The 24,015-nt window shown below is 37.1% G+C and overlaps 1 pseudogene; it reads left to right on the top strand.

Annotated features, from left to right (window-relative positions):
• Nucleotides 1–24,015, top strand: part of LOC105467703 (transmembrane protein 161B-like) — a 101,049-nt pseudogene that overhangs the window by 4,852 nt on the left and 72,182 nt on the right.

Genomic DNA, 24,015 nt, shown 5'->3' with positions numbered 1-24,015 from the left:
CTATTTGGAGAAAATTAATAGTTTTTCTTTTCTTTTTTTAAATTTATTTATTATTATTATACTTTAAGTTGTAGGGTACATGTGCATAACGTGCAGGTTTGTTACATATGTATACTTGTGCCATGTTGGTGTGCTGCACCCATCAACTCATCATTTACATCAGGTATAACTCCCAATGCAATCCCTCCACCCTCCCCCCTCCCCATGATAGGCCCCTGTGTGTGATGTTCCCCTTCCTGAGTCCAAGTGATCTTATTGTTCAGTTCCCACCTATGAGTGAGAACATGTGGTGTTTGGTTTTCTGTTCTTGTGATAGTTTGCTAAGAATGATGGTTTCCAGCTGCATCCATGTCCCTACAAAGGACGCAAACTCATCCTTTTTGATGGCTGCATAGTATTCCATGGTGTATATGTGCCACATTTTCTTAATCCAATCTGTCACTGATGGACATTTGGGTTGATTCCAAGTCTTCGATATTGTGAATAGTGCCGCAATAAACATACGTGTGCATGTGTCTTTATAGCAGCATAATTTATAATCCTTTGGGTATATACCCAGTAATGGGATGGCTGGGTCATATGGTACATCTAGTTCTAGATCCTTGAGGAATCGCCATACTGTTTTCCATAATGGTTGAACTAGTTTACAATCCCACCAACAGTGTAAAAGTGTTCCTATTTCTCCACATCCTCTCCAGCACCTGTTGTTTCCTGACTTTTTAATGATCGCCATTCTAACTGGTGTGAGATGGTATCTCATTGTGGTTTTGATTTGCATTTCTCTGATGGCCAGTGATGATGAGCATTTTTTCATGTGTCTGTTGGCTGTATGAATGTCTTCTTTTGAGAACTGTCTGTTCATATCCTTTGCCCACTTTTTGATGGGGTTGTTTGTTTTTTTCTTGTAAATTTGTTTGAGTTCTTTGTAGGTTCTGGATATTAGCCCTTTGTCAGATGAGTAGATTGCAAAAATTTTCTCCCATTCTGTAGGTTGCCTGTTCACTCTGATGGTAGTTTCTTTTGCTGTGCAGAAGCTCTTTAATTTAATGAGATCCCATTTGTCAATTTTGGCTTTTGCTGCCATTGCTTTTGGTGTTTTAGACATGAAGTCTTTGCCCATGCCTATGTCCTGAATGGTACTACCTAGGTTTTCCTCTAGGATTTTTATGGTATTAGGTCTAACATTTAAGTCTCTAATCCATCTTGAATTAATTTTCGTATAAGGAGTAAGGAAAGGATCCAGTTTCAGCTTTCTACTTATGGCTAGCCAATTTTCCCAGCACCATTTATTAAATAGGGAATCCTTTCCCCATTTCTTGTTTCTCTCAGGTTTGTCAAAGATCAGATGGCTGTAGATGTGTGGTATTATTTCTGAGGACTCCGTTCTGTTCCATTGGTCTATATCTCTGTTTTGGTTCCAGTACCATGCTGTTTTGGTTACTGTAGTCTTGTAGTATAGTTTGAAGTCAGGTAGCGTGATGCCTCCAGCTTTGTTCTTTTGACTTAGGATTGTCTTGGAGATGCGGGCTCTTTTTTGGTTCCATATGAACTTTAAAGCAGTTTTTCCCAATTCTGTGAAGAAACTCATTGGTAGGTTGATGGGGATGGCATTGAATCTATAAATTACCTTGGGCAGTATGGCCATTTTCACGATATTGATTCTTCCTATCCATGAGCATGGTATGTTCTTCCATTTGTTTGTGTCCTCTTTTATTTCACTGAGCAGTGGTTTGTAGTTCTCCTTGAAGAGGTCCTTTACATCCCTTGTAAGTTGGATTCCTACATATTTTATTCTCTTTGAAGCAATTGTGAATGGAAGTTCTTTCCTGATTTGGCTCTCTGTTTGTCTGTTACTGGTGTATAAGAATGCTTGTGACTTTTGCACATTAATTTTGTATCCTGAGACTTTGCTGAAGTTGCTTATCAGCTTAAGGAGATTTTGGGCTGAGACAATGGGGTTTTCTAAATATACAATCATGTCATCTGCAAACAGGGACAGTTTGACTTCTTCTTTTCCTAACGGAATACCCTTGATTTCTTTCTCTTGCCTAATTGCCCTAGCCAGAACTTCCAACACTATGTTGAATAGGAGTGGTGAGAGAGGGCATCCCTGTCTTGTGCCAGTTTTCAAAGGGAATTTTTCCAGTTTTTGCCCATTCAGTATGATATTGGCTGTGGGTTTGTCATAAATAGCTGTTATTATTTTGAGGTACGTTCCATCAATACCGAATTTATTGAGCGTTTTTAGCATGAAGGGCTGTTGAATTTTGTCAAAAGCCTTTTCTGCATCTATTGAGATAATCATGTGGTTCTTGTCTTTGGTTCTGTTTATATGCTGGATTATGTTTATTGATTTGCGAAAGTTGAACCAGCCTTGCATCCCAGGGATGAAGCCCACTTGATCATGGTGGATAAGCTTTTTGATGTGTTGCTGAATCCGGTTTGCCAGTATTTTATTGAGGATTTTTGCATCGATGTTCATCAGGGATATTGGTCTAAAATTCTCTTTTTTTGTTGTGTCTCTGCCAGGCTTTGGTATCAGGATGATGTTGGCCTCATAAAATGAGTTAGGGAGGATTCCCTCTTTTTCTATTGATTGGAATAGTTTCAGAAGGAATGGTACCAACTCCTCCTTGAACCTCTGGTAGAATTCAGCTGTGAATCCATCTGGTCCTGGACTTTTTTTGGTTGGTAGGCTATTAATTATTGCCTCAATTTCAGAGCCTGCTATTGGTCTATTCAGGGATTCAACTTCTTCCTGGTTTAGTCTTGGAAGAGTGTAAGTGTCCAGGAAATTATCCATTTCTTCTAGATTTTCCAGTTTATTTGCATAGAGGTGTTTATAGTATTCTCTGATGGTAGTTTGTATTTCTGTGGGGTCGGTGGTGATATCCCCTTTATCATTTTTAATTGCGTTGATTTGATTCTTCTCTCTTTTCTTCTTTATTAGTCTTGCTAGTGGTCTGTCAATTTTGTTGATCTTTTCAAAAAACCAACTCCTGGATTCATTAATTTTTTGGAGAGTTTTTTGTGTCTCTATCTCCTTCAGTTCTGCTCTGATCTTAGTTATTTCTAGCCTTCTGCTAGCTTTCGAATGTGTTTGCTCTTGCTTCTCTAGTTCTTTGAATTGTGATGTTAGAGTGTCAATTTTAGATCTTTCCTGCTTTCTCTTGTGGGCATTTAGTGCTATAAATTTCCCTCTACACACTGCTTTAAATGTGTCCCAGAAATTCTGGTATGTTGTATCTTTGTTGTCATTGGTTTCAAAGAACATCTTTATTTCTGCCTTCATTTCGTTATGCACCCAGTAGTCATTCAGGAGCAGGTTGTTCAGTTTCCATGTAGTTGAGCGGTTTTGATTGAGTTTCTTAGTCCTGAGTTCTAGTTTGATTGCACTGTGGTCTGAGAGACAGTTTGTTATAATTTCTGTTCTTGTACATTTGCTGAGGAGTGCTTTACTTCCAATTACGTGGTCGATTTTGGAGTAAGTACGATGTGGTGCTGAGAAGAATGTATATTCTGTTGATTTGGGGTGGAGAGTTCTGTAGATGTGTATTAGGTCTGCTTGCTGCAGAGATGAGTTCAATTCCTGGATATCCTTGTTAACTTTCTGTCTCGTTGATCTGTCTAATGTTGACAGTGGAGTGTTGAAGTCTCCCATTATTATTGTATGGGAGTCTAAGTCTCTTTGTAAGTCTCTAAGGACTTGCTTTATGAATCTGGGTGCTCCTGTATTGGGTGCATATATATTTAGGAGAGTTAGCTCTTCCTGTTGAATTGATCCCTTTACCATTATGTAATGGCCTTCTTTGTCTCTTTTGATCTTTGATGGTTTAAAGTCTGTTTTATCAGAGACTAGTATTGCAACCCCCGCTTTTTTTTGTTCTCCATTTGCTTGGTAAATCTTCTTCCATCCCTTTATTTTGAGCCTATGTATGTCTCTGCATGTGAGATGGGTCTCCTGAATATAGCAGACTGATGGGTCTTGACTCTTTATCCAGTTTGCCAGTCTGTGTCTTTTAATTGGAGCATTTAGTCCATTTACATTTAAGGTTAAGATTGTTATGTGTGAACTTGATCCTGCCATTATGATATTAACTGGTTATTTTGCTCGTTAGTTGATGCAGTTTCTTCCTAGCCTCGATGGTCTTTACATTTTGGCATGTTTTTGCAATGGCTGGTACCGGTTGTTCCTTTCCATGTTTAGTGCTTCCTTCAGGGTCTCTTGTAAGGCAGGCCTAGTGGTGACAAAATCTCTAAGCATTTGCTTATCTGTAAAGGATTTTATTTCTCCTTCACTTATGAAACTTAGTTTGGCTGGATATGAAATTCTGGGTTTAAATTTCCTTTCTTTAAGAATGTTGAATATTGGCCCCCACTCTCTTCTGGCTTGGAGAGTTTCTGCCGAGAGATCTGCTGTTAGTCTGATGGGCTTCCCTTTGTGGGTAACCCGACCTTTCTCTCTGGCTGCCCTTAAGATTTTTTCCTTCATTTCAACTTTGATGAATCTGGCAATTATGTGTCTTGGAGTTGCTCTTCTCGAGGAGTATCTTTGTGGCGTTCTCTGTATTTCCTGGATTTGAATGTTGGCCTGCCCTACTAGGTTGGGGAAGTTCTCCTGGATGATATCCTGAAGAGTGTTTTCCAACTTGGTTCCATTTTCCCCCTCACTTTCAGGCACCCCAATCAGACGTAGATTTGGTCTTTTTACATAATCCCATACTGCTTGCAGGCTTTGTTCATTTCTTTTTCTTCTTTTTTCTTTTGGTTTCTCTTCTCGCTTCATTTCATTCATTTGATCCTCAATGGCAGATACTCTTTCTTCCAGTTGATCGAGTCGGTTACTGAAGCTTGTGCATTTGTCACGTATTTCTCGTGTCATGGTTTTCATCTCTTTCATTTCGTTTATGACCTTCTCTGCATTAATTACTCTAGCCATCAATTCTTCCACTTTTTTTTCAAGATTTTTAGTTTCTTTGCGCTGGGTACGTAATTCCTCCTTTAGCTCTGAGAAATTTGATGGACTGAAGCCTTCTTCTCTCATCTCGTCAAAGTCATTCTCCGTCAAGCTTTGATCCGTTGCTGGCGATGAGCTGCGCTCCTTTGCCGGGGGAGATGCGCTCTTATTTTTTGAATTTCCAGCTTTTCTGCCCTGCTTTTTCCCCATCTTTGTGGTTTTATCTGCCTCTGGTCTTTGATGATGGTGATGTACTGATGGGGTTTTGGTGTAGGTGTCCTTCCTGTTTGATAGTTTTCCTTCTAACAGTCAGGACCCTCAGCTGTAGGTCTGTTGGAGATTGCTTGAGGTCCACTCCAGACCCTGTTTGCCTGGGTATCAGCAGCAGAGGCTGCAGAAGATAGAATATTTCTGAACAGCGAGTGTACCTGTCTGATTCTTGCTTTGGAAGGTTCCTCTCAGGGGTGTACTCCACCCTGTGAGGTGTGGGGTGTCAGACTGCCCCTAGTGGGGGATGTCTCCCAGTTAGGCTACTCAGGGGTCAGGGACCCACTTGAGCAGGGAGTCTGTCCCTTCTCAGATCTCAACCTCCGTGTTGGGAGATCCACTGCTCTCTTCAAAGCTGTCAGACAGAGTCGTTTGCATCTGCCGAGGTTTCGGCTGTGTTTGTTATTGCCCTGTCCCCAGAGGTGGAGTCTACAGAGACAGGCAGGTTTCCTTGAGCTGCTGTGACCTCCACCCAGTTCGAGCTTCCCAGCAGCTTTGTTTACCTACTTAAGCCTCAGCAATGGCGGGCGCCCCTCCCCCAGCCTGGCTGCTGCCTTGCCAGTAGATCACAGACTGCTGTGCTAGCAATGAGGGAGGCTCCGTGGGTGTGGGACCCTCCCGGCCAGGTGTGGGATATGATCTCCTGGTGTGCCTGTTTGCTTAAAGCGCAGTATTGGGGTGGTAGTTACCTGATTTTCCAGGTGTTGTGTGTCTCAGTTCCCCTGGCTAGGAAAAGGGATTCCCTTCCCCCTCGCGCTTCCCAGGTGAGGCAATACCTCGCCCTGCTTCAGCTCTCACTGGTCGGGCTGCAGCAGCTGACCAGCACCGATCGTCCGGCACTCCCCAGTGAGATGAACCCAGTACCTCAGTTGAAAATGCAGAAATCACCGGTCTTCTGTGTCGCTGGTGCTGGGAGTTGGAGACTGGAGCTGTTCCTATTAGGCCATCTTGCTCCGCCCCCCAATTAATAGTTTTTCTAAGAATTTTCTCAATATCACCTGGCTTGATAAAGTTTTTCTCCTTTGAGTTCCTTTTTTTCCTTTTTTTCTTTTTTTTTGTTTTTTTTTTGGAGTTTAACAAACTTGTTTTTTACAAATTGATTATGTTGACTGTCACTCAGAGATGTTATGATATTAATTTCTATTGCTTACTTTGTATTCATAATTTGAGAATTCACTATTTAGCTGGACAGCTACTTTTTAACCTATTGCACCTAAACATGTTTGAGCTACAAGACAGTTTTACCATATGCATGCATTTTCTCTGAGTTATATTTTTAAATGTATACATTTCTCCTAAATATGGAGGAAATCACTGGCATCAAATGCCAGTCTCAGACAGAAGACCTAAAGCCCATTTCTGGCCTGGAGCTAATTGGCTTTGTGACCTACGGTAAGACATAAGTGCTCTGAGTTTGTGTTGCCTCTTTTGTAAAATGAAGGAGTTTGACTTAATCAGTGACTTTCATAGCTTGAAATTTTTTAGGAGAACAGAAAGTTTTTTTTAAAAAAAGTTAGATACAACCATATTATATAAAACAGAAGAGGTACAAGAAGAGCTAACTTGCTAAAGAAAGGATGGAGGCTCTGAAGCTGTGACTTCATTATCCCTTAATACTGCTATGTCCTCTGGAGTATCTTAGATTTCTATGGGAAATCATTTAAAAACCATTGTTTATGCAAGAGCCTTGCTAATTTCCTAAAAATTGTGGATACGTTATTTTCTCCCATGTATAATTTTCTCACCTTCTATTTATAAAGAAAAAAAGTGTCAGTGTAGTATTTATGTATTTTACCCTATAAAGAGCTAATATAACTTTTGATTTAGTATTATTCATAAAATTAGGTTAGCAGTTTATTAAGCTTCTGTATTTCCTCTGGCAATGTTTAATATCTCATAAGCTACACATACTTCAAAGCCATCACCAACACCCTTTTCTCACTGAATAGAACAGTGACTGATGTCATGAAGATTCTTTTATCTCTTTTTGCCTTCCATAATTTGTGCCAGGTACTGTATGAGGTGCTTGATTGGAAATAATAATTCTGAATTTTGATTAAGAGAAATATGAGAAATACGTGGATTTAATAGGAAAGAAATAACAAAATTGAAAGGGACTTATGAAATGAAGGAAAAAATCTTAAGGGTAGCCAGAGAGAAAGGTCGGGTTACCCACAAAGGGAAACCCATCAGACTAATAGCAGATCTCTCGGAAGAAACTCTACAAGCCAGAAGAGTGGAGGCCAATATTCAACATTCTTAAAGAAAAGCATTTTAAACCCAGAATTTCATATCCAGCCAAACTAAGTTTCATAAGTGAAGGAGAAATAAAATCCTTTACAGATAAGCAAATGCTTATCTGCCTTACAAGAGACCCTGAAGGAAGCACTAAACATGGAAAGGAACAACCGGTACCAGCCATTGCAAAAACATGCCAAAATGTAAAGACCATCGAGGCTAGGAAGAAACTGCATCAACTAACGAGCAAAATAACCAGTTAATATCATAATGGCAGGATCAAGTTCACACGTAACAATATTAACCTTAAATGTAAATGGACTAAATGGTCCAATTAAAAGACACAGACTGGCAAACTGGATAAAGAGGCAAGACCCATCAGTTTGCTGTATTCAGGAGACCCATCTCACAGGCAGAGACATACATAGGCTCAAAATAAAGGGATGGAGGAAGATCTACCAAGCAAATGGAAAAAAAGCAGGGGTTGCAATACTAGTCTCTGATAAAACAGACTTTAAACCATCAAAGATCAAAAGAGACAAAGAAGGCCATTACATAATGGTAAAGGGATCAATTCAACAGGAAGAGCTAACTCTCCTAAATATATATGCACCCAATACAGGAGCACCCAGATTCATAAAGCAAGTCCTTAGAAACTTACCAAGAGACTTAGACTCCCATACAATAATAATGGGAGCCTTCAACACCCCACTGTCAACATTAGACAGATCAATGAGACAGAAAGTTAACAAGGATATCCAGGAATTGAACTCATCTCTGCAGCAAGCAGACCTAATACACATCTACAGAACTCTCCACCCCAAATCAACAGAATATATATTCTTCTCAGCACCACATCACACTTATTCCAAAATAGACCACATACTTGGAAGTAAAGCACTCCTCAGCAAATATACAAGAACAGAAATTATAACAAATTGTCTCTCAGACCACAGTGCAATCAAACTAGAACTCAGGACAAAGAAACTCAATCAAAACTGCTCAACTACAAGGAAACTGAATAACCTGCTCCTGAATGACTACTGGGTACATAACGAAATGAAGGCAGAAATAAAGATGTTCTTTGAAACCAATGACAACAAAGATACAATATACCAGAATCTCTGGGACACATTTAAAGCATTGTGTAGAGGGAAATTTATAGCACTAAATGCCCAGAAGAGAAAGCTGGAAAGATCTAAAATTGACACTCTAACATCACAATTTAAAGAACTAGAGAAGCAAGAGCAAACACATTCAAAAGCTAGCAGGAGGCAGGAAATAACTAAGATTAGAGCAGAACTGAAGGAGATAGAGCTCCTTCTACCATTTGTTTTTTGAGAGTTAGGAGGGTAAAAAATGGCCTCACTTAAGTTTGTTAAAATAAAGTATTCCCTACAGAGTTCATATTTCTTCAGTACAAAATTAGACAATCTGTTGAGAAACATGTTTGATTTTTCTGGAATCAAATTTATGTATAATAAAAATATAAACAGGAAGTAAAGAAGTAATGTAATCTATTACACATAGGAATTAAATATTTAGAACAAGAACTTTTTGGGGAAAAGATAATAGCATTGCCTTAGTAGTTTTTTAGTTGAAGTCACGTGAAAATGTACATTTTCATACTGTTTATTAATGGTAATATAATATTCTTCCAGTACAGCCTCCTTCCTTTATCTGGTATTGAGTTATTTCCTTTACAAGACCTCTCTAGTGATGTGTATTGTCACATCATTAAATTTACCAGGCATGTCTGTAACATTATAGTCACAGATATGTTATGAAATACAGTCTCTCAAAATATGGGAAAACATGTTTGTCTGAAAATGGTGAAGGCTTTAAGTATCATATTTTCATTGGTATTAAAGTGTCCAGTGTATACAGTACACAATTTCAGACCTTGTTGGCATACGGCAAGAGAATACCTCTTTTACAAAAGATGTAAAGAAGAACACTCCAGATGGAAACACTTGCAATGGAGCTTGAAATACTCCCACACATTTCATTATTAAGTAGAAAACTATAATTAAATGATTCTTAAAACTGATACTAATTTCTGAAAAGGCATCAAAGTTATAAATATGCAGCTATTTAATACTTTCCTTCTTTCTAATTCTAGAAAGTCATAAATCAAACTAACTTTGAAAACTGGTTCTAACCTATATTCTTTTTTTAAACAAATTTTCTGAAATCTATGTGTTCATATAAAGAAATATCAATCATAACATAGATCACATGATATTCTTACTTATTCTCTTGCCAGTCCAGTTTTCTCATGACATTATGCTAGTACCACTTTCTTTGCTTGTGTATTTCAGGTTCTGTGCTGAAAAGTTGATAACATATAACAAACATTAAAATGTAAATTTTCTGAAGGGGGAGAATGGGACGTTAATTTAAGGAAAAATCTATTGAAGTGAAAAAACTGAACTTTTATAAAGGACAGAGTTTTGCTAAGAATTAGAAAGAAATACATTCACTGCAAAATATGACTTAAATTCTCTAACCTTTGTAGTAGTAAGAGAAAAACTCATAGAACAATATTATTTGTAATTTTTTTCTCAGATTAAACAGCAGTACACATGTATAGTCTCTATTATCTAAACCTAAAATAAGTTAGAATTCTAGGTTATTTATATGATTGTATTTTTCTATTTAAGCAATTCTCATGTTCAGTATAGTCTCTGAAAATATTAACGGGCACAATTCTGTAAGTGATACATCATTGTCAGGATAATTTCTCTTCTTAAAATTAAACATTTTAAATAATATTTGACTCATTTAAAATGTAGCAGGAGTGGCAGAAAATACCACTAGAGCAGGAGAAGGTACATTGCAAGATTTATTAGTTCAATTCAGATTTATTAATTGGTTTCTAAAATAAACTATAAATAGGAAATGTCTATTTACAGTTTGCTTAATTGATAAGTACATCAGTTGGCTATTGTTTGTTCAATAGATAGTATGCTAATTATTTTTGTATACACATTTAATGAAAGATATAAACACATGCTTATAATTAAGAGTATATTTATGATTCTCAGCAAACTATCACAAGAACAGAAAACCAAATACCACATGTCCTCACTCATAGATGGGAATTGAACAATGAGATCACTTGGACACAGGAAGGGGAACATCACACACCATGTCCTATTGTGGGGAGAGGGGAGCGGGGAGGGATAGCATTAGGAGATATACCTGATGTAAATGACGAGTTAATGGGTGCAGCACACCAACATAGCACATGTATACATATGTAACAAACCTACACGTTGTGCATATGTAACCTAGAACTTAAAGTATAATAAAAAAAAAGAGTATATTTATGCCTCATTAATTTGTCATTTTCCATATCTTTAGAAAACTCTCAAATAGTCGACATATCTGTTTTTGGCTCTAACTCTCTGCCATCCCTGTGGAACTTTTAGCCTACACACTGCAGTTGTTTTGAGAAAACAAAGGCATCATTCTCTTCTCAGGGTTATGGTTGTGATTTAAGGTCAACAGACCTAAGACTCATCTCGTGATGCATAGCCAAGCAGTTATAGTTCATAAGCAGTCATGTGACTGGTGACATTTTAAATCTTCAGTCTTTGACTTTGTCATTGGTTGACCTTCGTCTTCAGTAAATGTTCTACATTTCCTGGAATACAATAAAAAATGCCCAAGTCAATTTGGTTGTTGTCAAGTTACTCAGATTTTTCTCACCACTTACTAGTACTCCACCTCTAGCATCCAGCCAACGAGACTACATAGAATTTCACAGTGATCTTTCCCAGCTCCAGCTCTTGGCATTTGCTCCTGCCTTCTGTCTGACATATGTTTTTGTTGTCCTTCTGGTATCAACCTGCATATCTCCTCCACCAAAAAGTCTACAATATTGACCCAAAACTTAGATGTCCCATCTGTGTGTTCCAGTAGTGCCCTATTTTAAATCTGTCATGATATCTATTACTAAGTGTGAAAATTACCTGTTTGTTTTTTCAGGTTATATAATAGTGTAACATTGCCAAGAAGTGGATTATCTCATCTTCATCCTGTAATTCCAGTGTTTGTCACATGGTTGTTGAATACATGAATAAAGAATGAGAAAGCCAGAAGCTCTGATACATAGTCATAATGATAATTATTTCAATGCACAACTATGGGTGAGTTATATTTAACAACAATTTTGTGTAATAGTTACATATACATTTTTTTTATTCTCAGTAACACAGAGCAGGTTCTCAACTCTTTTCTGACTTCCACTTAGTTTACCATAAAACTTTTAGGTGAAGAACATAAATATTTTTCTTTCCAGGTGGTGCTGAGCTACAATCAATATTTTCTGCAACTGGCTCCTCTAGGATCTACTGATTTAAATCTAAAAGATGAAGTCAGTAAAGCATCAGAAAAAAAGGTACTAACTTTTATTTTAAAATTATATAATATAAAAAATTGTAATATTTTATTACTGGAATGCTTACTTGAACTTTTAATGGTTTTTTATTTAACATAAAACATATAAAAATCTTAAAAAGCATAATATTTTTATATCATACATGTTTGGTGAAAATTTATGGCTGGGCGTGATGGCTCACACCTGTAATCCCAACACTTTGGGAAGCTGAGGCGGGCAGATCACAAGGTCAGGAGATCGAGACCATGGTAAAACCCCATCTCTACTAAAAATACAAAAAATCAGCCGGGCGTGGTGGCAGGTGCCTGTAGTCCCAGCTACTCAGGAGGCTGAGTCAGGAGAATGGCATGAACCTGGGAGATGGAGCTTGCAGTGAGCCGACATTGCACCGCTGCACTCCAGCCTGGGTGACAGAGCGAGACTCCGTCTCAAAAAAAAAAAAAAAAAAAATTATGTGGCATTTTAAACCATGTTTCTAGGCTTCTTTAACAAACTATTTAGTGGATCTTACAAATAAAAACCTGTATTGAGTTTTACATACTCAAATGTTTCAATAGGCAGCTGTTTAAACAAGTAAAACTACCAACTTTTTATTAGTGCTTTGTATCCTGTAATTTTTATTACAATTACAATGATAGATTTACATTTCAACTGACATCATTTTGTTATATTAGTACTGTGGTCATTGGCAATGGTTGTATGTAATGCAATTGACACCATACCATCAAATTTATGTAATTTTAAGTGCTGATTTATATGGATCTTTCCTCATGAAAAAATAAGGTTTTCCTAAGACTTTTCACCTTTTATGTTACTTATTTGTTTTTTGTTTAGCTTTTGAAAACAGTCTTAAAATCAAAGTTTCAAGCTTTATTACAAAGAACATTATCTGAACCATTTGAGAGTAAATTGCTGACACTCTACCATGATTTCTGATTTCTTAGTGGGTATTCCTACAAGTCAGGACATTCTATGTGACTACAATATAATCTTCACAGAAATTTAACATTAATATATTCTAAGATTTAATTCTTAGATTTTTTGTTTTATTACTTGTCTATAATATTCCTTGTTGCAAAAGATTCCATTCAGATCCATTGATTATATTTATTTTTTATATCTCTTAGACTTTCAATGAGAGCAGTTTCTCAGTCTTTCCTTGATATTTATGACCTTGAATCTTTAGAAGATAAAGTTTAGTAATGCAGAATGTTCTTCAATTGGGTTTTTGTAATGTTTCCTTGTAATTAGTTTTATATCATACTTTTTGAACATGGTTATCACAGAAATGCTCCTGTGATCTTATTGCATCCTATTATTTGACCACAATTTTGATTTGGCCTGTTACTGGTGATGTTAGATTTTATTATTAATGGTGGTATCTGCTGAATATCTTCTCTGTCATGTTATTTTTTCACTTTTTAATGAATTACTATTTTGTAGAGAGTTCATTTGAGACTATATGAATATCTCTTTCTCATCAAACCTTCAAGTTATTAATTTACTTGTATCAATATAGATTCATGGTTCATTCTATTTAATAGGTTATAACTTGTTAATATATTTTTTTATTATTATACTTTGAGTTCTAGGGTACATGTGCATAACGTGCAGGTTTGTTACATATGTATACTTGTGACATGTTGGTGTGCTGCACCCATCAACTCATCAGCACCCATCAACTCGTCATTTACATCAGGTATAACTCCCAGTGCAATCCCTCCCCCCTCCCCCCTCCCCATGATAGGCCCCGGTGTGTGATGTTCCCCTTCCCGAGTCCAAGTGATCTCATTGTTCAGTTCCCACCTATGAGTGAGAACATGCGGTGTTTGGTTTTCTGTTCTTGTGATAGTTTGCTAAGAATGATGGTTTCCAGCTGCATCCATGTCCCTACAAAGGACACAAACTCATCCTTTTTTATGGCTGCATAGTATTCCATGGTGTATATGTGCCACATTTTCTTAATCCAGTCTGTCACTGATGGACATTTGGGTTGATTCCAAGTCTTTGCTATTGTGAATAGTGCCGCAATAAACATACGTGTGCATGTGTCTTTATAGCAGCATGATTTATAATCCTTTGGGTATATACCCAGTAATGGGATGGCTGGGTCATATGGTACATCTAGTTCTAGATCCTTGAGGAATCGCCATGCTGTTTTCCATAATGGTTGAACTAGTTTACAATCCCACCAACAGTGTAAAAGTGTTCCTATTTCTCCACATCCTCTCCAGCACCTGTTGTTTCCTGACTTTTTAATGATCGCCATTCTAACTGGTGTGAGATGGTATCTCATTGTGGTTTTGATTTGCATTTCTCTGATGGCCAGTGATGATGAGCATTTTTTCATGTGTCTGTTGGCTGTATGAATGTCTTCTTTTGAGAACTGTCTGTTCATATCCTTTGCCCACTTTTTGATGGGGTTGTTTGTTTTTTTCTTGTAAGTTTGTTTGAGTTCTTTGTAGGTTCTGGATATTAGCCCTTTGTCAGATGAGTAGATTGCAAAAATTTTCTCCCATTCTGTAGGATGCCTGTTCACTCTGATGGTAGTTTCTTTTGCTGTGCAGAAGCTCTTTAGTTTAATGAGATCCCATTTGTCAATTTTGGCTTTTGTTGCCATTGCTTTTGGTGTTTTAGACATGAAGTCTTTGCCCATGCCTATGTCCTGAATGGTACTACCTAGGTTTTCCTCTAGGATTTTTATGGTATTAGGTCTAACATTTAAGTCTCTAATCCATCTTGAATTAATTTTCGTATAAGGAGTAAGGAAAGGATCCAGTTTCAGCTTTCTACTTATGGCTAGCCAATTTTCCCAGCACCATTTATTAAATAGGGAATCCTTTCCCCATTTCTTGTTTCTCTCAGGTTTGTCAAAGATCAGATGGCTGTAGATGTGTGGTATTATAGGAAACTTGTTAATATTTTTCAAAACTTTTTCTTTGGAGAAATGTTCAACTTTTTCATATAAAAAAGTCATGACTTTACATCATTGGAGCACTTGTGGCATCAATAGTGGCACTTCACATGTTTTGAGGTTCGTGGCATTGCAAAAAGAATAATGGAAAACAGACAAGAACCATGAGAAATTATCTTTTACTGTATGACACATTTTCCTAGGTAAACGAATTGCTCCTGTGGAGACGATTATCATCACATGGTGTTTTGAGCTGATACTCCCAACACTTGAGCTTACTGCAGTAGTACCAGGTGGTCATAAACTTACTACAGTAGTACAATACATACTAAAGTTAACTTTGTGCAGTTATAATTTAATGCTGCATTTTTATGCTTGTTTACATTTCTCTTAGTTGAAGCTGGCATCATGTTCTTTATATGCATACATTTTGATAAATTTTCACTTTTTATAATTGATTTTGTACATTTCATGGTAGCAATGATAAAATAGACTAGTAATTGTATAAATATTTTTGTTTGCTGTTTCTGTTATTTGGTTCATCTGCAGGTTTTTACAAATTGCCATTAATTTCCAAATTGTTTTATATTTCTTGAAAAATATCTGCTAACAAGAGCACCCATGCAGTTCACACCATGTCATTCAAGGGTCAATTGCATCTGTAACTCCCATCTCTGATAGTAACCTGGCTCCCTTCATGCTTAGTATATAGTAAGTCCTTACTTAATGTGGTCAATAGGTCTTGGAATTGAGCTTGAGTGAAATACGTATAATAAAACCACTTTTACCATAGGCTAACTGATATAAATAAGAGTGACATTCCTATGATATATTTCTGGGCCCAGAAACATCACCGAACTTCTAAATAAGGACCCAAAACACTTCTAACAAACATTAAACATTGAAATCAATGTGAGCTTTACATAGCTTTACATAGCTCACATTGATTTCAATGTTTAATGTTTGTTAGAAGACTTTTTCTAAAGATTAATAAAAATAAGTAAGATATTTTTTACTCAAATTTCTGGTGAACCACTGAGTGATGGCAGTTGTAGTGGTGGTGGGTTGCATCAAGCAATCAATGTCAGCAGATTTCAGATTGTAAGGAGCACCACTTACCATTATGCAGTTGAGAAACAGGAACAAGTATGTCAGCCTCACAGAGTGCTTTTGTATGGCATCATTGTCAACAAGAGCACTTTTGTGATTATCATAGTTCTCACCGATTTTTATTTTACAGTAATTTGCATTCATTCACTTGATCCTTTTCCAACCTGCTTGTTCCAGTTCGGGTTTGCAGATGGCAGGAGCTTCTCCTGGCAGTTTTGGGTGCCAGGAGGGAACCCTATTATTATAGAGTTTCTTTGTCAATGCTGCTCAGTGATTTAATCTAAATTATAAGTGTTTGAAAAGGATTAATTGTCCTACATCAAACTTGTAAGCAATGTCATGTACATAATGACATTGCACAGTCACTCACACACACATCCACTGTTGGTTAGACTGGCATCATGTAGACACATCAGTTAATCTCATCTACTGAGCTTTGGGATGTAGGACAAAAACAGAGTCCCTGAAGAAACCCCGCACAGACATAATGAGAACATTTAAACGCCTCACGGACGGGGACCTCAGATGAGATTTGTTTTTCATCAATGTTATAATGAAGTGCCATTATTCAAGGACCTGCTGTACTCACTTATTTGTTCAGTACCCTTCTGTGTGACCAGTCTCTTGTGTCTCTGCCCTTAGGCGAGTCCTCACTCCCTCTGGGACTTCAACATCCTTCATCAGGTTGCCTCTGCTGCTTCCCCTCTGTCTTCACCCCTGTCTTTCTCAGATGTTTTGTGCCAAGCTGCCCTTTTAGGCAGAATTTTTTTTCTGCTCAGGTGCTGAAAACCAATGCTAGGCTGTCCTTCTCCATCCCTGCATGGATTCCTCCTGACTCTATTTAGTTTTTGACATTTTATTATATTTCACCCACCATTCAGGGGTGCTCTCAATTGATTCTTTTCTTTTTTTCATTATACTTTAAGTTCTAGGGTACATGTGCACATGTTACATATGTATACATGTGCCATGTTGGTGTGCTACACCCATTAACTCGTCATTTACATTAGGTGTATCTCCTAATACTATCCCTCCTCCCTTCCCCAACCCCACGACAGGCCCCAGTGTGTGATGTTCCCCTTCCTGTGTCCAAGTGTTCTCATTATTCAATTCCCAGCTTTGAGTGAGAACATGCAGGGTTTGGTTTTTCTCCTTGCAATAGTTTGCTGAGAATGATGGTTTCCAGCTCCATCCATGTCCCTACAAAGGACATGAACTCATCTTTTTAATGGCTGCATAGTATTCCATGGTGGGTGTATATGTGCCACATTTTCTTATTCCACTCTATCATTGATGGACATTGGGGTTGTTTCCAAGTCTTTGCTATTGTGAATAGTGCCGCAATAAACATATGTGTACATGTGTCTTTATTGCAGCATGATTTATAATCCTTTGGGTATATACCCAGTAATGGGATGGCTCTTACTTAAGGTCAGAGTTGATGGTCAAAAAATGTGTACATGTTGCTTATTTACCAATGTGATGAGTCCTGGGGTCTGTAGGTAGAGCTTATATGATAAAAGAGCATAGTTTAGTAAGTTCAAGAGAATCTTCTCCAAGGAAGTGATATTGAAGTTATTGAAAGATAAGTAGGGGATGGCTATACAGGTCAGGGAGGTGTGAGGAAGGATTCAGAGAAGGAGCATTCATGGCCAGGATCAAGCAGAGGCATAGGACTTGAGTTGCTGTGGCTATGCGAAGTGTTTTAGTGGGGATGGGGATGGGGATGCCTGAACTTGACTCTTCTTTGCCAGACTATGATGAGGGGTTCAGGACACTGGGCACCCCGATCCTGGCCAGTAAATACGGTAACCTTCTACTGTGATCTGAATGTTTGTGCCCCCATACCCCTATATTTTATATGCTGAAACCCAAAATCATAAAGTGATAATATTAAGAGATGGGGCCTCTGGGAGGTGATTAGGTTTTGAGGGCAAACCCCTCACAAGTGGTGGGATTAGTGATTAGTGTCCTTATAGAAGGGACTCCAGAGAGCTCATTGCCCCCTGTGCCATGTGAGATATAGTAAGAAGACACCATCTATGAGGAGCTAGCTCTTTTAATTGTGATGTTAGGGGGTCAATTTTAGATCTTTCCAGCTTTCTGTTGTGGGAATTTAGTGCTGTAAGTTTCCCTCTTAACATTGCTTTAGCCGTGTCCCAGAGATTCTGGTACATTGTCTCTTTGTTCTCATTGGTTTCAAAAAACTTCATTATTTCTGCCTTAATTTCATTATTTACCCAGTGGTAATTCAGGAACAGGTTGTTCAATTTCCATGTAATTTTGTGGTTTTGAGTGAGTTTCTTAATCCTGAGATCTAATTTGTACATATACAAATTAGAGTACACCATGGAATACTATGCAGCCATATAAAAGAATGAGCTCATGTCCTTTGCAGGGACATGGATGAAACTGGAAGCCATCATTCTCAGCAAACTAATACAGGAACAGAAAACCAAACCCTGCATGTTCTCCCTCATAAATGGGAGTTGAACAGTGAGAACACATGGACACAAGGAGGGAACCATCACACACCATGGCTTGTCAGGGATTGGAGGGGAAGGGAAGGGAGAGGATTATGACAAATACCTAATGCATGTGGGACTTAAAAGCCAGATGACGGGTTAATAGGTGCAGCAAATCATCATGGCACATGTATACCTATGTGGCAAACCTGCACGTTCTGCACATGTATCCCAGAACTTAAAGTAAAAATTTAAAAAAGGATATACATATCATATGCATAAAAAAGATACAAAATGCTTATGAACAGAAAGATTCTATATTGTAAATAAGTCATTTATATTTATTAAATAATGGTTGAATGAAATCCTACTCAAAATCCTATCAGGTAATTTGAAAATTGACAAGCTAATTTTAAATGTATTTGAAAATGTAAAAGACCGAGAAGAATCAAGAAAGTTCTGAAGAAGAGCAGAGCTCAAGAATGTATACCATCAGGTGTTTCCATCTTTATTACAATTAAAATAAGATGATATTAGCAGAAGGACATATAAATAAAGAAACCAGAAACAAATTCATATTTATACCATCCCCTGATTTATGACAAAGGTGAAACTGCAGTGTAGTGAGGCCACAATAATCTTTTCAATAAATGTTAGTAGATCACTTGGATATCATTATGGGGGAATAAAAGAATTTGACCCCTATCTTACATCATAAACAAAGGTCAGTATAGGTGGGTTATAAAGCTAAATGTGAAAGGTTAAAAATTTTTTTATAAAGCTTCTGTAACAGCCGGGAGTAGTGGCTCATGCCTGTAATCCCAGCACTTTGGGAGGCTGAGGCGGGCGGATCACGAGGTCAGGAGATTGAGACCATCCTGGCTAACAAGGTGAAACCCCTACTCTACTAAAAATATAAAAAATTATCTGGGCGTGGTGGCAGGTGCCTATAGTCCCAGCTACTCGGGAGGCTACGGGAGGCTAAGGCGGGAGAATTGCTTGAACTCGGGATGAGGAGGTTGCAGTGAGCCAAGATCATGCCAGTGCACCCCAGCCTGGATTACAAAGTGAGACTCCATCTCAAAAAACAAACAAACAAACAAGCAACAACAAAAAACAAAGTTTCTATAGCATAAGAGAATATCTTTATGACACTGAGGTTGACAAAAATTTCTTGAGTAAGACTAAATAAGCATTAATTATACAGAAAAAGTCTGATAAATTGGACTACATTAAAATTAAGAACTTTGTGTTAAGAAAGTCACCATTAAGAGAAAGAAAAGGCAAGTTAAAGTGGGAGAAGATATCGGCAATGTTTATGTCCAATCAAAAACTTATATCCAAAATATATGAAAAATGCCTATAAATCAGTTACAGAATATATTCAAAGAGCCAATTAAGCATCAGAAAATGTCTTCATCAAGGGCATGCAACTTAAAGTGACAATGGGATACCATGACACATAGACCAGTCTGGTCAAAATAAAAAATACAGACACTGTCAAGTGACTGCAAGGATATGGAGCAACTAGAACTGGCAAAGGTAAAATAGCACAACCACTTCAAAAAATTCTTAGGCAGCATTTGATGAAGTTAATATATACATATTTTAAGACCCAATTTCATACTTGTGATATACCCGACAGAAATGAATACAAGTGTGTACCAAAAGACATATAAGAATGTTCATAGCAGCAGCATTTGTCATAGTCAAGAGCTGGAAGCAACCCAGTTGTGCATCAGTGGTAGAATGGATGACTAAATTGTAGTGTATTCTTACAATAAAATACTATAGAGCAATGAAAATAAACAAACTATGGCTATGTTCAACAACATGGATAAATCTTACCAACAATGTTAGACAAATGAAGCCAAACCAAAAAATACACATATTCTATGAATCCATATACACAAAGGTCACAATAGGTGATAGTGGCTACTGTTTTGGGAAGTAGTGAGGAAAGGACTAAGAGAGTACTGCAGAGGGGGCTCTGTGTGTTTGTAATTTCTATTTCCCAGTGCAGGTGTGGTTTACATGAGCATGTTCACTTTGTGGAAATTCATTGAGCTGTAACTAAATATATGGAATTATTCATGAATGACATGATATATAATTCAATGGGAACTTGGGAGGATAGGGAGGAGGTGGGGGAGCTAAAGAGACGTGAGTGGCCAAATGCTTACAATTGTTATTGTTGGGTTATGTATACCTGGGAATTTGTTGTACTATCCTTGCCATTTTGTGTATGTTTGAAGTTTTCCATTATAAAAAGGACAAAAAAAAGACAGAGAAAACTAAAAAAGAAAAAAAAAAAAGTATCGTGCTTGTTACTAAAACCAATCTTAAGGCCAGTTACTAAAATGTAAACTCCTACAATTTTGAATAGCTATTTGCTAATACATTGATTTGCTGCATTCTCAGGATTAGCTTAGCCTGTCCATTCCTTTTTTAACTTGCTCCCTTCCTTCCCTTTTAATAAAGTCCTGCCTAAGCTCTAGGCTCTATTTTCCACCTCTCCCCTAAGATTAGGGATTGTTCCATTTTAAGTCAGTGGCCTTATCTCTCCCTGTTCTCCTAGTGTAACTCTTACCTTACCTAGCAGCAGGCCCTCTGTATTAGGGCAGCCCATGATATTGCTTTTATGATTAATCTTCCCTTATCCACAAACTTAACTGTTGAGAAGCAGGAGAAAGTGTGTGCCCGGGAGCTGGATTCAGAGACCCATGGTTACCCAATTCTACTTATGATTCCATTCATTACACTGTTTTAGGAAAATAAACAGATCTTGATTTTTTCATAAGAGTTGATTCTTCAACAAGCAAATGGGAAAATTGGCAGGCCCAGATATGTGCGTATAGCTGCTATTGGTTGGAAATTTGAACACAAAAATCTTTATCTACCCAGCCTGTGAGCTACAAATCTGGACTGAGTATAAAAAAGAATAAAACTAAATACCACATGTTCTCACTTATAAGTGGAAACTAAACATTGAGTACACATGAACTTATAGATGGGAACAATAGACACTGGGGAACAGGAGAAGAGAAGGAGAGAGAAAAGGGTTGAAAAACTACCAATTGTGTGCTGTGCTCACTACCTGGATGATGGATTTATTTGTACTCCAGCCTTAACATTACACAATATATCTTTGTAACAAACTTGTACTTGTACCCCCAAATTTAAAATAAAAGTTGAAAAAAAAAGAATAAAAAGTGGCTGGCTATGTAACACAAAGATACTGTGGCTTGTCTTAAAAATAGGCTCTGACCCCTGAGGATAAAAATCAGACTTCTCCATGCGGGTCTAGTTGACATGATTAGACAACTCTACTAGAGTTCTGCCTTAGTGGTTGTCATATACGTTGTCATAGACATCCTTGAAAAGAAAAAACAAGACAAGAGAGGAAAACTGAAGCTTCAAAATCCTTCCTGTATTTCTAAACATCTCTCATTGGATTGCTTGCATTCCTCCAACTGATAGATTCCACAAGCTCGTATAGTTACAAATAAGAACATGAGTGGTAAATATCCCCCCAAATTATTTCAGAACTCAGTCATTATAAATTGATTTTATATTCATATAGTTATCTTTTTATTGATCCATAATTCAAATTTAGCAAAAAATTAAAGATGAATCATAAATGAACACTTGGAAAAAGGTTCAATTTTGGCATTTTATCAAAATAGGTTAATAATTTCTTATTCCTTTCTCATAAAAAACTGGATAAATAGAAATTTTAATCTTCATAAAAATGGAAATTCCAATGCAGATCAAGTATTTGGTTGTTTGGTTTGTTGAAAGCTTGACTTTGTTCGCTTCATTTAGACAGACTATAAGATGAAAAACTTTTAACACTAGAAACAAAATTTAGCATTAGAATCACAGAGAATGGGATTTTGAAATGCCTCTGTAAGTTTATAGATGTTCCTAAAGTTCCATGTTTAATATTTCGGATAAAATAGGTGGCCATGCTCAGGATCTAGGAAGTTAATAATAGCCTCTTTCTTTTTCAGATACGTGTTGACCAGTGGTCATGCCACTGCCTATCTATTTGTTGAAAATATTGTTTACACAGTAAGTTTATCTCTGTTTGCTGAGCCATTCTTAAGTAGCTCATGTGTGACTTGTACTTCTTTCTCTAAACCCTATATATACGACCTCCCTTGTTGTTATTCCTTATTTTAACTCCTCAAAATATATTTGATAGATCCTTTAAAGGCCTGAATGGTTATGAAATACAAAGTCAAAGTTTCTTGACAGGTGATTAGCAGATTTCCCCGTTCTTCAAATGACCATTTCACATCTACCTGCAAAGGAGAGCAACACTCAGAATGGAGGTGTTTCTCAAATCATCCAAGGTAACAGAAAGTCTTTCTCTACTATTTATGAGAAGGCCCATCACTAGATTGAAAGCTCTTCTGGAAGTGACTCTGCCTGTATGTTCCCTACAAACCCCTAGAGAGTTAGCTGCTGAGATGGTTATATTTTCAAACTCGAGCTGACTTGGAGAAAGCAGATCTGGAGTGGAGACATAGAATTTCTCATGGAAAGTAAAAATAACTCACTGAAAATCATGTTTTTTCAAACTCTTCTGTCTTTCCACAGTATGTTCTTGTTACTGATTTTCAGAAAGCTGGTTTTGAGACTACAGCTTGGATTAAAGTAAGTTTTGTCTAGAATTGTTTCTCTATTCAGTATAGACATTTTCATGCTATGATTTATTTCTAAGCCTAGGGAAAACAATAAACAACATCTGGTTATCTTATTTCAAATTTGATATGTATAAATTGTGGATTGATCTTTATTGGAGCAAATTTGCAATCCAAATTCTCTTGGTGATTTATTTGCTTGGCACCTAATACACCTCTAAGCTTACAACAGTCATCTCATTTCAAATGTAAAGCCCCATTTTAAAAACAAAAACCATATACATACCCAAATATATAGAAAATAAAGAAAGACTAAAAAAATTTAATTTCCATAATTTTATCAAGAGACAGTCACTACTAATGCTTTGCTGGGGATCCTTCCAGACATTGTTCTATGTCTGTGTGTGTGTGTATTTTTAAATAAGATGATGCATTACAGAACACAAGGCTTTATTATTAAAAAAAGATTAGACACAATTTCTATGCCTTAAAATATAATTTAACACAATTATTGTTTATGATTATAGATTATTAAGTTTTATAGATGTTCCATCATTTATTTCAGCAGTCTCCTATTTTAGACATTTTCATTATTTCCAACATTTAAAGATTATATCTAAATCTTTATTTTTGTCTCTCATGAAGTATCATGACCTGCCTGATGTTTAAATGCTCTGCTAAAAAAAATGAGTATGAGGTGATAAGTCAATGTGGAATAGGTAATCTCCTAAGATAGCAGTCCCCAACTTTTTTGGCATCAGGGACTGGTTTCATGGAAGATAATTATTCCATGGACAAGAGGACTTCCATGAGTCTCCTAGGAGCTGGTTTCAGGATACTTCAAGAACGTTACATTTATTATGTACTTTATTTCTTTTATATGTTATATTGTAATATATAAGAAAATAATTATATACCATAATACAGAATCAGTGGGAGTCCTGCGCTTGTTTTTCTGCAACTAGATAGTCCCATCTGGGGGTAATGGGAGACAGTGAGAGATCACCAGG

Source organism: Macaca nemestrina, chromosome 9 (assembly GCF_043159975.1).
Source record: "Macaca nemestrina isolate mMacNem1 chromosome 9, mMacNem.hap1, whole genome shotgun sequence".
NCBI classification, from domain to species: Eukaryota; Metazoa; Chordata; class Mammalia; order Primates; family Cercopithecidae; genus Macaca; species Macaca nemestrina.
This window is presented reverse-complemented; position numbering and strand designations above follow the sequence as displayed.